The sequence below is a fragment of the Seriola dumerili genome, unplaced genomic scaffold (genome assembly GCF_002260705.1).
Source record: "Seriola dumerili isolate Sdu_G_001 unplaced genomic scaffold, Sdu_1.0 BDQW01000066.1, whole genome shotgun sequence".
Lineage (NCBI taxonomy): Eukaryota > Metazoa > Chordata > Actinopteri > Carangiformes > Carangidae > Seriola > Seriola dumerili.
The window spans coordinates 120,283-136,435 of NW_019174321.1; the positions used below are offsets into that span (position 1 = coordinate 120,283).

At 44.1% G+C, this 16,153-nt stretch overlaps 1 protein-coding gene across 2 annotated transcripts in view; it reads right to left on the reverse strand.

Annotated features, from left to right (window-relative positions):
* The window catches only part of LOC111219368 (semaphorin-3D-like), a 91,954-nt gene extending 76,396 nt beyond the window's left edge, over window positions 1-15,558 (reverse strand). Inside the window, exon 1 of one of the 2 annotated variants that reach the window (XM_022742004.1) lies at window positions 15,378-15,558. The gene's annotated coding sequence lies outside the window, so the exon portion shown is untranslated. Of the gene's footprint in view, window positions 1-33; window positions 53-15,377 lie in introns of those variants that run through there. The other variant, XM_022742005.1, reaches the window with a different exon arrangement.
* Window positions 15,559-16,153: the final 595 nt, after the last annotated feature.

A 16,153-nucleotide genomic window follows, 5' to 3' on the forward strand; every position in this document is an offset into this window, starting at 1 on the left:
GTGTCAGCCTGTTATTTTCATACTTGTACAGACCAAACAGAGCCCAGCGGGGAGCAGACAGTGATGAACAATGTGTGCAGGAGACTCAAGGACACGAGTACAGTGTGTGGCTGCTCGGAGGTCGCACAGTGAGTCACAGTGATATCTGTGTTTGGTAAAGCTGCTTTATGCGGCTGCCTGACCTCCTTTCTTCTGTGAGGAAGGGAAACACACACACACACACACACACACACACAGAAAGGTAAGCGACTGATATCACCGGGTATTTTCCCTCCTGTTGATCAGATATTTCGGAGTCGGTTGGTTTTGTTTTGGGTGAACTTCACCCTCGCACTCTGAGAGATAAATTACACACATCTGTCTCACAGCTGGAAACTGGCAGCAGGCAGTTTCCAAACGTTCCTGCGGGACTTTTAAGGGTTTGTGCAAGCAAAGAATCCACTGCAGTGAGTGTCTGATAATCAGACTGAAATCACGCCTCACCCGTTCAGGCTGACATCATGTTCGTGTTAGCAGATTTCTGTTTTTGGCGTGGGGTTATTTTGTTGAGTCTTGCCCTTTAACCAACCGGTAGCGAATGACGTTTGTCCCACTGATGTCATCATGAATCAACATGGAACTCCGTACAGTAACTTAAAGACCGTCTCCCGACACGTTTAAGACACAAAAATACTCTGTTTGAATATTTAATTTTACACGTGATTACTCCGACTCCATCTCCATCAAAAAACAGAATCTATGAATATGCAAATATCTTTTGTTTCAAAAGTTCAATTGGACTCAAAGTCTCCGACTTCAGGGAAAAGGCCACCCTCAGTATCTGTGCACCGGTTCACGTTTAAAGTTTCCACATCACACTTGTATAAGTTGCATCCTGGTTCACGATCGGCTCCAGACGAGTTACGGCGTCACAAAATCATCTCAGATCGTTCTGCACAGTGAAGCTCCAACATGCAACTAATAAAATGAAACTTCTGGCCCGACAGATGCCTGAGCCCTCGGCCCGACTTCCACATCTGGCCCGATTCTGGCTGTTATCTCTGGTACTGACTGACAGCTGGAAGATTTTCTCCAGAGTTGGTCCAGATGTGGAAGTAGCATCTGACAATCATGCGGTATATGGGCCAGATTTGGGCCATGGAACCGGCGTATATACCGGTGCCAGGCATGTGGCCCAAATATGGGCCGGATTTATTTCGCTATCTGGGTGGCGACTCACGTCTAGAACCGGGGCCAAGCTGCCGCGCCGGCAACACGCTGAACTGGTAAATCCAACATGTGAGAGCGTCGGTGTATCTGGACGCTGAAATGTGAAATATCGTATTTCAAAAGGAAAGTATCATAACATCAAGATACAGACAGATGTGTGCCGTGGTTCACATCAGCTGACATGAGGATCAGATGTCAATTACAGATCATGCACTTTAAAGAGCTAAGTTAGCATTGTGCTAATGCGACTCGTTTACCTCACAAGCTTCAACCCGGAGATGAAAATCACTGCAACTCAAGACACTGCAGAGGACAGTAGCTCTGACCCACAAGAGTAAGAAGTGTGTGTGTGTGTGTCTGCTGTGCGTCGGGTTGGGGTCGCTTGGCGCCAGCTACCAGTTTTACTCAGATGGTTACAGAGGGGAAGGAAGCGTTCGACTTGGCAGAAATACGTTATTGTTGCCTCAGTCCTGATAAGAGGATATTAATTAGAGGGCTAGACAAACGCGATAATACAATAGAGTCTGATAGTGCTTGTGCTGAGGGAGGTGGGCCGGTGTGTGTGCCAGCTTATGGAGATACACAAACAGATGTTCTGTGTGTGTGTGTGTGTGTGTGTGTGTGTGTGTGTGTGTTTTGTTCTTTTTCCGACACAATGAGAGCAAAGATAGAAGAGGAGAGTTATTTTAAAATGAGGCGGAGGCCGTGACGCGACAGTCAGGCCGGTGATAGCAAAGAAACTGGGAGCAGAGAGAAGTGTTGATTCTGGAGTCGTCATGGCGATGAGGCAGCGTTCACCTCCGCCAGTGAAGATATGTTTTCACCTGTGTGTGTTGGTTTGTTTGTTTCTCAGCAGGATTACATAAAAACTACTCAACCAATCTGCACCAAACTTGGCGGAGGGACAGGTCATGGGCCAGAGAAGAATTCACTAAATTTTGGTGTTGATCCAATTAAAGAGGCGGAGCCAGGAATCTTTTTCATGAAATAATGTTTGAATCTTGATGTAAAAACATCAACTATTCGCGGTGTTGAGATCTATGAGTTTGGTGCAGATCCAGATAATAATCCAGATCTGAATATAATAAATAAATAAAATCCACATCACACACGGAGTCGTGCTTATTATTACTAATAGTGAGTAACAATGCATTTGTCATCAGCAGCATTTAGGAACGCCTACATCAGTATTTCATTCAACGCGCAACTAATACAATCACACAACAACAATAGCTGCTGCAACACGGCAAGGACACAACTCATACGGCTGAGGTCATCATGTCACACAACAGGTAATAAAACCGCACAGCTGTCCTGTGTCGGGGTCAAAGACAATAAATAAATAGATAAATAGATAAATGAATGAAGCCACACTTGGGAACAACGGTCGTGTGCAGGATTGTTTAGGCCTCAGCGGAAGGATACGCTCGACTGAGTGCTGCTCTAGTGGACGCATGTGTTGACATGAGTGTAAAAGACTGAATATAAAAACAGCAGGGACATTTCCAGACTAATTTATTTGGAGGTTGTTTGTGTGAAACAGCATCACACACCGTGGGGTCAAGCTGATCACAGCAAAGGGTGGGAGGATTTATCCGATTCTTGGCCCTAGTTTGAGATCAGATCCGTGACGCGGCTGATGAAGCTGCATGTCTGTGGCAAAGTGTAAAGAAAAATGCAAGTGTGAAAGGCCTGAAATAACTACAGACCATCATCATCATCATGAGTCAAAGTCTTATGAAAGTTCACAAGCAGAATGAAATGAATGTCTTCCTCTTTAAAAACTACGCTCAAATTTGACATTTGAATTCATTCTCGAAACAAAGGAGGGAAAAGAAACTGAGAACGAGTAAATTAATCATCATGAGAGTGTTGAAATTCTACTGAGAGACCACAGTAACAGAAAATAAATAACCAGTGAATTAATACCTCGGAGAATGATTAATAACACCTGGTGGTTATCGGTCTGTTGTGTTTGGCAGCACCCAGCCTCCTTACTAAACACTGATAGGCTTCAACTGAACTACATTTAAAATCACAGCAGACACATTCATCCTTCACTGTTATCACACTCACAACATCAGTGTCTTATCTCACTCATCTGATAGTACATCTGGCCTGGACGGGTGTTAAGTTACTTCTGTACATTAGGAAAAACTACATCATATGGACTTTTACATTCTCCACCTGTGGGCGCGGTCACCGGTTGGAACCAATCAGCAATTAAAAGATCAAAACAAACATTTAGACGGATATTTGTGGACACTGTCTGAGTCAGGTCTGGCCTTTATCACGTGTGACTGTCCAGTAAACTGTCAAAAGACTATTTACATGTATGAACTCATGTCTAGACTTGAGTGTGACGTTATCAAGTTAAAGTTAAGTAACTTTACAAGGCGGTTATTGTTTCTATGGCAAATTAAAGGAGGAAGCTGCTCAGTTCCTGGTGCTTCGTGTTTAAAATGTTACTGCTTCTGTATTAAAAAGGTCCCATCCAGTGTAAAGGTCTCTGTCCATGTGTGATGTGATTATAGATCAGGTCTAGCTTCTATATTAATACTGTGAAAGTATCAAAGCCTCAGTCCACAGAGAAATGCACACAGCCTGTATTCAGAAACTGAGCCTTAAAACCAGCCGTCAGGACTTCTGCAACTTTGTGATGTCACAACAAAGCAGTCACCAAGCCCCGCCCACCTGCACCCCACCATCCAAACCTTGCAGGATTTGGTTTCTCTGAGTGTTTTTACCTGAAATCTTCTATATTTTTATTGGAGCACTCAGAAAACAGTCGGCCAATCAGAAGAGAGGCTCAGAGCCTCCTCTCTTCTGATTGGCTCACCGACCTGTTGTTACTAGAGCTGCAGAGAGAAGCCTGAGAGAGGAGATGTAAAACTACACTGAGATGAACATTTTACCTGCTAAATATCAGTATGTTTGAAGTGTCATTATGAACATGTTAGCATGCTGATGTTAGCATTTAGCTCAAAGCACTGAAGACTCTTTAGTCGTGTTTAAAAATACACCACAGCTCCTTTGTTTTTCCTTCTTTCTATCATTAATTGTGTCGGACGGAACAACATTTTTTCTCATGCTGAACGTGACATTTCAGAGCAAATCACTTCCACCGCCCCCCCAAACTAGAACCAGGCCATTGACCCACACTGGGCCCTGACCTTCGGTTTAAGGCGGCACATCCTCTGCTGTGACCCCAGTGCGAGGCAGCTGATGTATGAAGCCCGTCTCGTCCTCTAGGGACGGAGACACTGATGTCTGGGTGGTCTGCTCTCTGTCCGTCAGTCAGTCAGTCAGTCAGTCAGTCACTGCGTGTTTACACTTCTCATACTCTTTGTTCTTCTGTCAAACTCACTGTATTTCCCTTGGAACAAAAACTGTTGGTAAAATAAAGTTTGATTTCTGCTCCGAGCAGCGACGTTTTAACGGTTAATATATCATCATGTTGGCTTGGACTAATGTTGAATAGATTTAATAATAAACACCAAAATGAAAACCCTGTGAGTGCTACCTGCCCTGCTGTGAGAAACCAGAGTCTTAATATCTTCCTGATCAGTTGGTAAATGATCAAAGATGTTGGCAATTCAATTTTAAACATGTCGCAGTGTGTGGAAGGAAACTAAGGGATCATAATTCAGTTCTTACGCTCCTGGAGCTCATGAAATTATTGCACAGTTTTCTGTCTGCTGTCAGCTCCAAACCAAACGGCTCCTACTGAAGACGAAACATCTTCAAAATTTACTCAAACAGGAGGAACTAATGCATCATGGGACTATTTGGTGCTGTGGGGAGTATTTAGGGCGGCGGGCGGAAATAAACTACACTGTGTGTGTGTGTGTTCATGTAATGACAAAACACGTCCCCCAGTGCAGCAGTGTGACTCACTGATGTGTTTTTAATAGTTTTTTTGAAACAATGGAGCTCTGTGACACAGAGGAATAACATATAGAAAGCTTTGCACACACAGTAGACTGGATATATTATAGGAAACATATAGAATATGGATCTACAGGTTAAACAGAAGCAGCCCGTCTCACAGAGATGAGGTTTATATACAAGTAAACTGCAACAGCAAACACATTTTTTAAGATTATAAATGCAAATGGAGTTGTTGATTTACATCATTAGCAAGTCGTAAATATGTTGAGACTGAAGGCATCAGTGAAAAGTTCATAGACGTGTTTGTTTTCCACCAAAATGTCTGATCTTGCAGCAGGACAACATCTTTATCAAACTGGTTCACACTCTCACAGCTCCTGGTTCAGTAAACTGTTTGGTAACCATGGTGATTAAGGTTAGGATCTGATTCAAGAAATAACCCGTTATGGATGAATAGTTCCTAAGTCGATGTATCCTAATTTAAGACGGTTTTAAAACTTCCCAAACTCTTACGGAAACTCTTCTAACTTCAAGATAACCGAGAGATTTCCACCATGTGGCTTTGATCCATATCACTTCTCTTTTATTGCTTTTCCACGACCAACGAAACGTCACGAGGCAGAACTTCAGCACTGGGAGAATTACGGCCTGATGACACAGCGCTCGTTAGTAGAAGCCATCTTAACCCTCTCTCTCTCCTAAACAGTACGTCAGCGAGATGAGATGAGGAATGTAGCGTTGGTTGCTAGGTAACAGACAAGTATTTAGGATTTTCCGAACCTGAGATGAGACCGGATTCCTACAGTTCGTCAGGATTTGCTTCTGTGATTGGAAACAATCTTCTCTTACACTCTTCTATCTTGACTTGAGAGCGTCTGTGATACGGCCTCTGGTCTGTGGTGTGACAGCTGTGAGCTGTGTTCATCCAGCCCAACACATCCCAGAGACTCTGCTGACATAAAACATAAAACATAAAACATATATTTGCTTGTATAGAAACGTAATTTCTAGACTGAACTGTATCGGACTTTGCATCAATAATGTGTCCATGGTTTCCGTCATGTTTCACTGCGCTTTATTAAACTGACGGTAACAAACAACTTGACATTCAGTGTCACAAAGGAAGAGACTCTAGTGAGGTGTACTGTTCTTTTTTTGTTGTGTGTCTTTTTTCACGTCTCGCACACAAACACACAAACACACACACACACACACACACACACACACACACACACACACACACACACACACACACACAAACACACACACACACACAGGAAACAGCAGAGGAGGAAGGAACAACAACAAAACACACACAGAGCGTCCAAACGATTATTAACCACAATGGAGTCATTCTGCAGCTATGAATGAACATCAGCTGGAGGATACACACACACACACACACACACACACACACACACACACACACACACACACACACACACACACACACTAACTTCCACGGTGACTGTCCCAAGCTACAGCTCAACATAACACACACACTCAGAGCTTTCCCAACCCTCATAAGTGTTTTAACCACAATAGAAACACACACATTTGTAGACGCGCACACACACACACACACACACACACACACACACACAGCCCAGCCCTGTGGTAGTCAGTGTGGAGACAGGCTGCTGCACTGTCTCCCTCTTACTCTTTGTGTCTCCTTCTTCAGGGGTGTGTGTTGTGTGTTTTGTGTCCTTTGTGGTAAAGGCACTAACGCATTAAAAGGTGGGGAATTTCTCAGCCTCACAAAAGTGTGTGTGTGTGTGTGTGTGTGTGTGAGAGAGAGAGAGAAAGTGTGTGAAAGTGTGTGTTTGCGTCCAGCTCTCCAAACACAGGAGGCTCCCATAGCTGGAGAACTGTGGTGTGGAGGAGGAAGAAGAAGGGATTTGTTTAAGAATACAGGATCTTTTCATGCAAGATGAAGAGGATGTTATTCTGGGCTCTTCGTCACTGTGGAGAGGTGTGACTGCATATTTTGAGTGTGTGTGTGTCTGTGTGTGTGTGTGTGTGTGTGCTTAGCTGTGGTTTCGGCACATATGATGTTTTAATAACGGCTCTGAGAGTTTTATTTTGTTATGTTAACCCGGGGATCTGCACGAACAGACGGCAGCGGGATGATGAAACTCAAAGCAACTCGTAAAACAATCACCTGCCTTCGTTCATCCGTCAGCCCGGGAGGAGACGGGTGCGGACGCCTCCGCCGATCCAGACGACTACTGTGTGGTCGGTGCAGTTCAGTCCTCGCTGCACAGTTTGGGAAAGTCAGGGAGGAGCGGGGCTGGGGGGGGGACAGGGGAACAGCTTCCCTCCCTCATCAGCTACTTCTGTGGCGTCTCCGAGCAAGACACTTAACCTTAAACTTCCCCAGCGGAGCCACAAAAGGCCGGAGCGATGCAGAGCCGCTCAAACAAACTGCTCGGGGAGAGAGAGTGAATGTCAAGCAGAGGCTCGCTGAAACAGAACATCTGTGCGCGTTCGCTTCCTCTGGACGAAACACACGGCGGGTCGAGCTGTAAAAAGGGGACGTTCAAAAAACAGAAGTCTGCTGGTTTAATGAAGGAGAATATTACGAAGTGAAATATATAATTGCAATATGAAAGGTTTTATCTTCAGCTCTGACAACACGCGTTCAGTTTCCAGACAGGCCCAAATCTTGACCCGAGCTTCAGCCCCTTCAGGTCCATTTCATGCAACTGGGACATTATCGTTTTATGGCGAGAGGAAACTGATGCAGCGATTGATCAGCTGAGTTTCTTTAAAAATACGCTTCGAGTCAGGCTGAGAGAAGCACCGTGTAGTTTAGTCCCGTCTCCCGCCGTGTGGAACTTTTACAAAGTGTGTGAGGCTGATTTAACGTACGCCATCTGCAATGAACGGCAAAAATGATCAGTATCGGCCGATCCAAGGAAAAAGTCCAAAGAGTCAAAACTCCAGCAACACTCGCAGTAAACAGAAGAACTTTACTCGGCTGACACTTTCGGCTTGCGGCCTTCATCGGGGGTCATCAGATGATGATTTGATTGGCCGCCATACAACTTTTCCAGACGCTGCTGCACTGAGTTGTGGTCAAAGTTGAGATTCTCATCATGGTTGTCAGAAGCTGCGATGTCTGGGTGCAGCTAAAGACGAGACGACAGTGAGGTTTGGTGGTAAGTGCTCGGGTTCGGGTCATGAGGTCAGAGTAGTGACCAAAACAGTGATATATACATACACATGTGCACACAGGAGACCGCGGGGGTAAACCCATAACGTGCTGCAGAGATTAATTGCCCCATCTGTGCAGAGAGTGACTCAAGATCCTGCAGGAGCGGCTGCAGGAAGAAGCTCTGCTCCCACAGGCCTGATCAGTGGATGGAGGGAGGGAGTCTTGTTCTTCATCATAATGTTTTTTGTTTGTGTTTAGACGACAAGAGCACGGAGGACAAAGAGTTTAAGACGAGAGAAGATGAAACGCACCGTCCACGATAACACACCGCAGAGAAGACGTCACACACATCCTGAAACGAAATCCGCCACGACCCGAGACACCCGACACACACACATGCTGTTAGGGTTTGTAAGAACATGTGACATAAAGGAGGTGAAACCCGAGAAGCTGCAGGGATTCCTGTGCACTCACACCTCTGATGATAATCGCTTGCAATCAGTTTCACCTTCAGGAGTAACTGTGATTCTTACTGTGGGAATAATCAAAACAGAAAGTCCCAAGTCTCTCAAGCTATAACTCCGTATCAGAGATCGAGAGAACGTGCAAAACCTACAAAAGGAAGACGTGACTTCATGGCTGCGAGCCCGCGGGTTTATTAAATAATAAACACGGTGGGAAGTTTGGGTTCCTTTGAAAGAGGATGTTTGATTCATTCATTCATTAGCGGTGACAAGGCGACGTTAGGTTGGTGTGTGTGTGTGTGTGTGTGTGTGCAGCTGGATCAGGGCGTAACACGGGGCTTTTCATATTATTTTATCATTAATCTTGACATTCCCAAACGACACATATACATTACATATATCAGAGTTTTCTACGCAGCCGTGGAAAGGAGGGAAACTGCAGACACTCTGTGTGCATGCAGATGTTTCAGGCATAAACCTTAAATAACTAATTACTGTAATGATTCATATCAGTTATAGTAATCAGGTAAAATGTGCTGTTTTCAGTTCAGGACCTGAATCTAATCAAATCCAGTAAAAACTGGGGGGAAAACATGGGAGAATTTTTGAAAGACTAATTTATTCCTGATTTCACCTGCAAACTCACAACAGCCTCCATGTTTATCTGTTATTTGATAAATTCACTCTCACGACCGTTTCCACTTCCTCTCTTCATCACTTAATGTCAGACCTTTCACAGGGGCTTTTAATGTGAAATATCTACAGGAAGTGTCGTCGGTGAATAAACACGGGTGGATGAAGCAGGTATTTCTGTTTCCTGCGGCCTGACAGTTGGCATGACAACTGAATGAGTGTGTGTATGTGTGTGTGTGTGTGACGGGACGAGGAGGTGATTGGTGGACAACACTGACTCTTGCAGCTGATTGGCTCCCGTCCTCCTCCAACATAAGGAACCAAGATGGCGCGGCCGAGCTGCCAGGGGGGAGAAAACTCATCTACTTCCTGCCCCAAACCGGACGCACGATCGTCTACGTCCGACTCCTGTCTCTGCTCGTTTGGGAGGTTCGTCGTTTGTAATTCGCTTTAGTTTCTTAATAGATTTATTTGTTATTTTAGCTGGAACATACTCTCAGTTTATTGGCATTATAAATATAAATATATATACAACAGCTGACACGCTGTAACTCTACTGAGCTGCTTCGCTCTGAGCACGACATCCACTGCACGCCTCCGCTCTCTTCTTCTTTCCCTTTTAAAAAAAAAAAAAAAAAAGGGGGGTTTTTTGGGGGGTTTTTCCGGATTGTATCCAAGGGGCTGAGGGGGGGGGGGGGGGGGTCGTATCCCCCCGGGGCAGATCTGAGATTTGTGATATCAGGCAATATAAGTAAAAGTGACTGGACTGGACTTGAGGCTGAGACACAGTTTCAAACGTTTTATATCAAATCAACACTTTAAATAAATCAGTGGAGGAGGGTAAAATAAGGGTGTGTGCTAAAGAGACGTGTGTGTGTGTTTTAATTGGCCCAGGCCGACCGTCTAATTTGTAACCGCGGTTCTGTGATAACAAAATACAAATCTCCATGAAGTTTTTATTTTGACCTTTGACCCTCACTGTTCATAAAACACCTCATCACACCCATGTGCCCCCCCCACCCCCCGCGGTGCGATGATGAAGTTCTAATGCGAGCTGCCGGAGTGAGTTAAGACCTCCGGGCCGGCGGCGGCAGGAGTCTGGCTCTGTGACGGCCGAGGCGGGACCCAGACAGAGTCAGACTTTACATCACTTTTAATGGAGGAGCTGACAGCGAGCGGCGGGTCGGTGTCGCCAATTTCACAGAGTCACTTATAAAAACTTTTAAAGTCCCCCGGTGGCTGAGTTTACGGCGGAGTGGGGAAACTGGAGGTGATAAACGTCAGTGGAAATTCACTCAGTTAAAGATGCAGTAAATGAGCTTTTCATTACCTCTCAGAATGAACTGTGATGTAATGATCGGGTTATTGATCCGTGCAAAGAACTGCAAATAAGAAATCGGTAAGATTAAGATATGAACCTGAAAAATATTAATTTTTAAAAAAAGGAATATAAAATGTGTCCCAATTCAAGGGGCCACGTCCCTTCAGTCGCTCTCCCTTTTCGAAGGCTCCTTCAAATGCCTCCTTCTTTTCCTGGGCAACGAAAGAGCGGGCGGATCCTACGTATCCCAAGATTCATTGCACGCCGGTAATAAAAAGGTGTAAACAATGTGGACAGAGAGCCTGAGGGTTCAAAAAAAAAAAAAGTTACGTGTTGTCGAGGTTGCTAGGCGACAGAAGGGAACAGCTGGTGACGCACAGTTTAGGACAAAACTAAAGCTACACTTAACGAGCACTTTATTAGGAACACCTGCTCATTCATTTGCTTGTTAACAAGAGTGTTAATGAAACACAGAAATATTAGGGAGGAATTCTTCCCAAAATTTGAAAAAAAAAAAAAAAACAAGCAAGGGAGAAATTACCCATAATCCTGTGCAGCGTTGACAGCTAAATATGTCACTTAAATATAGAAACCAAATGTATTTATTTGATAACTGCCTTTACATATGTGTATATTTGCATATATATATATACTGTATGTGTGTATTTTATTCATCATCAATTCGTCCTATTAATAATTATATTGTATTTTATTATATTAATGTTGTTATCGACATTTTTTTTTTGTCTTGGTGTCGGTGTTCCTAATAAACTGCTCAGCGCTCAGTGGGTGTACGTCTGTGTGTAAATATGAGCGTGACCGTGAAAGCGACTCTTGTTTCAGGAGAGCGTGCAGCGCCTGAGCGTCCTCGCCGTGAAACAGACCGAGAGGTGAGGAGAATGAAAAACAGACCTGAAGTTCAAACAGATGCAGAAAAGAAAAAAAAAAACCTGTGTGAAACCAGGGCAGACGGACACGCCTCGCGGCCGCAGAGAACAAGAAGCACATTTCGACGGCGCTTCTGGGAGGATGGAAAACACCTGATCCAGTTACAGGGAACATGTTGCACAATACGATACAGACCGTCCTCTGACCGACAGGTCACATGTTCAATCCCATTACGGCGAACGTTTCTATCCACCGACATGTGTCAGACTTTATACAAACTCCACAGGCGGATCAGGAGGATGAAGTGAAGCAAAGATGAAGAAAATAACCAGGCTGTTTATCTGAAACACTGTGTTCAGTCTAAATGTTACAGGTAACAGGTTCATGCTCACATTAGCCTCCATCACAAGAGGGAAGGGGGGAGCTGGAGCCCCGGGGCTCCTGGGGCCCTGAAAGGCTCCAGTCTTACTCTGTGCAGAATGATTTGTGCTGATTGAACTGACATGTTGTTTTATTCTTTGAACAGTCAAAGTCTCGTCACTGTTTCAGTTTGGTGCTTGCGTGCTACACTCCCAAATGACCTCTGGGAGTTCATGTTACACACTGGGAGCGATGGAGGGAGTTACGAGGTTTCATCTGCTCGTTTTCGACCCGGAGCCTCGTGCACTAGACGAGGGATTAACCCTTTTTTTTTATTTCGATTAAGATCTATGAAATCTCTCTGCATCTTTCATCATCATGGTTTTCTGGAGGTCACGGATCTGGTTCTGTGGCTGTGGACTTTTATTTTTTTTTTTATCTCGTTCACCTGCTGCACTCAGAGGGTTTATTGGAAATGTTGGAGGGAGATTCTTCATCGAACCTGCCAGAAACCTCTGGACGCCAGCAGAAAAACAAACAAAAAAAAAACAAACAGCACTTCCTTCCTCTGAAAAAGATCCCGACATGGATCAGAGCAGCTGAGGTGTGCGATATGTTAATGAGGTAAACTGAGAAACGCCTGATGTTCCAACGATAACACGTCTCACTCCGGTTACTAGGCCACATTCCACTAACTTGGCATCTTATTACCGAGCAGATCTTTAATTCAACCGTTTTAAAATAAGAAAAAAAAAACAAGTCTTCGTTTCAGACTTCACGTCCTCTACATGTTTTCTTTGTCTCCTGATGCAGAAAATTAGCTTTTTTGGAAGAGAAACACAAGTCCTTTAATGGCCAAGTTGAAAAATGTTCTGTGTTTTTCTGTGTGACAGAGACAGAGACGATGTAGAAGAAGAGACAATATTAAAAAACCTCCATCCAGCTCCGTCTCCCAATGTGTAATTAGATTCAGCTCTTGCTCCTTTTACTCTGAAATTTCCAGACGGACGCGTCACCTCAACAAAAAGTAGAAGTGCCGCAGCTTTGAACTTCACTTCTCTTTGGCCGGCAGCCATCAGATAAGACCTTTATCTGGAGTCTCAGTTGGTTCTGGTCCCGGAGCGATGTGACGGTCGACTTGATTCTGCTTTTTTCAAAAACAAAAAAAAAGAAAGAAAAAACACGAGCAGAAAAGAACCAGCCGCCTGCTGCGTGATGTCTATCTGCTCTGCTGCGGGTCAAACCCTCCGGCTCAGTCACTCCTCACCTCCTGCACACGTTTTAACTGTAACTCCTCGTCTTTACACACTTCACTCAGCAGCCGGGGTGGGGGTGGGGGTGGGGGTAACGCCGGTGTAATACCCCTCTCCACTGGAGGACCCTGACTGAGAGGGAGTCAAGCAGCTTCAATGGGCTGCACTCGGCTCTCAGCGGCTCCACAGACACAGAACCTGAAGCTTCACGAAGGTGCAGAGACGAGAGAGAAAGAAAAGCAGCTTCAAAGAGCTCCTGAATATAAACAGCTTCTTCTTCTTCTTCTTCTTCTTCTTCTTCTTCTTCTTCTTCTATCTCTAACCACTACTCCGGTCCTGATCCTTGACCTCCATAAAACAAGTCAGGAGACGACGTGAAATAATCAAAATCTGACTTAAGTAAAAGCGCACACGTGTTATCAGCTGAACGTATGTGAAGAATCAAAAGTTCAACTGCTCATGGTGCAGAATGGTCTTTTTAATGGAGTCATTATATTATTATATCATCACATTATCATCACTGATGAATTGATGTGTGAGCAGCAGTTTTGGGTTTTTTTGGTAGTTGGACATTTTAACCTGTAAAAACCTCGGCCCTATAAAAACACCTGTGCCTATAACAGAATATCTCAGTATCTCAACCTGTTTTTGATTTCAATTAACTGGTTTAAACTGGTTCTAGTGTCTGTAAACCACAATGAATTAGAAAGTGTTGATTTTAATTGGGTTGAAATGAGTAAATATGATTTGATTTGACTATCGATTCAACATTTCACTAATTTTTCAAGCAGAAAACAACAAACGTCTAATTTCAGCTTTTTAAATGTGAAGATTTGCTGCCTTTCTTTGTCATATATCAGTATAAACTGAATATTTTGGGGTTTTTTTATTTCTTGTTTGATAAAACAAGAAATTTGAAGATGCTACGTTGAACTCTCTACAAGAAACGAGTTGATTTACAACTGGCTGGAATTTCTACTAGAGAAGAGGATTTGATTTTTTTTTCTTCTGGAGTGTAGTGGAGTAAAAGTAGAAAGCAGCGTAAAATTGAAATACAGTAAAGTACATACACAAACACACACACACACACACACACACACAAACACACGCATCCCACAGGTGGCTGCGCACCAGCGTCACTCTTTTATCATCACTACAGCAGGAGAGGACACACAATGACACAATACAGCCAGGAAAACAACAATCTACAAACACACACACACACACACACACACACACACACACACACACACACACACACACACACACAGGGCAGGAAACAGCAGTCCCACACACAGACTGTACAGCAGAGGGGGTGTTGAACTCCATAACAGGAAAGGCCGGGACAATTGGGGGAGGTTTACTCACAGCAGAGACAGAGACAGAGACGGAGACGGAGACGGAGACAGAGACAGAGACACTGTACTGTCTGATCCTTCTGCTCTTTGCTCTTGAATAAGCTCAGCAGCAGGTATATGAATCATGTTTGCAGGAGAGGTGACCACAATGACAAATTAAGAAATCATCTCTCAGAGGAACGGCCCCAACAGTTTCATCTCACCGGCTCAAAAACCACAAACACATGAAGCTTTTTTTTTAAAGCAGCAGAAGCAAAGAAAATACAGCACAGAGCGACTTATGATCACATGAATCACTTCATTACACACGTAGTTCCTCGTCTTAATCACCTCAAACTCCTCAATAACCACCAAGGACTCTTGAAACTTTCTCAATGATCTTTAAAAGTTTGGCAAGAACATCAGAAAACTTCTCCTGGATCCTCAATGACCACCTAAACTCCTGGAACCTCCTCCATGACCACCTATACTCCTCCAAGGACTCTTAAAACCCTCTGAATGACCCTCAAAGGTTTGGCTATATCACCAGGAAACTTCCCCTGGAACCTCCTCAATGACCAGCTAAACTCCTGGAAACCTCATGGACTCTTGAAACCTCCTAAAAGAGCAAATAAAATCCTTCAAACCCTCCTGGAACCTCATTAATAATCATCAAATATCCTGAGAACCTCCTGATCGAGCATCAAAACCCCTTCAAGGACCCCTGGAACTTCCAAAAACAACATCAATTAGCTCAATGAAACTAAACTAAACTAAACATTTTCCCTCCAAACTGAACTTCATCTCATCAGCCTGAGTCCGCAGCACCTCTCACATCTCAGGATAAAACTTCTCCAAACTCACCGAGCTGAGGTCTGAGTCCTGGTCTGTGTCCGGGTCCGGGTCCGGGTCCGGGTCCGGGTCCTGGTTCGGGTCTGTGGGCTCCGAGTTTATTCCACTTCAGCTGGACAGCAGAGCCGGGCTGTGGAGTCGGTGCAGCGGCTGCCGGTCGGACAGGTCAGTGTTGGGTCACCTGGAGCCTCCGCGCGTTATAAACAAACTGAACACATGTGGGCAGCGGCGGAGCCGCTCCCTCCCCCTGAAGCACACCGTCCCTCTGCTGCATTCAAGTGCTGCTCGGAAAATACGACATTCGAGTTCTACCAAGTAAAAGCAGCAAAGAAAAACTGAATTTATCTGCAGGCTAATGCACCTCTTATAGTTAGTGTTAACCCAAGTGTTTTACTTCATATTGTTTCTTTTAAAAAACATTTAAAACACCCAAACAAATAACATTAAAGGCTTAAGTTTTGTTTTGGTGAGTAGTATAAAGGACAACTAGCATTTCTCCATATACAACAAATATCCAGCCAGACATAAATACATGAAGATAAATATTAACATATGTAATAACATTGTTAATGTCGAGACGTTAGACTCAGTGTCATATTAAAGAAAAGGTGTTTATTCAGAAAGAATAAATTAAACTCGTTCAAAAAGAGGTCACTGTAAATGTGCATTTAATGACATTTTACAATTTTCCTGCCAAAACGGCTGATAATGCTTGAATACAAGTGTACATAGTATACATTACACCACATACATTATACAAGAGATGACGTCAGTGTAATCTGTTGGTC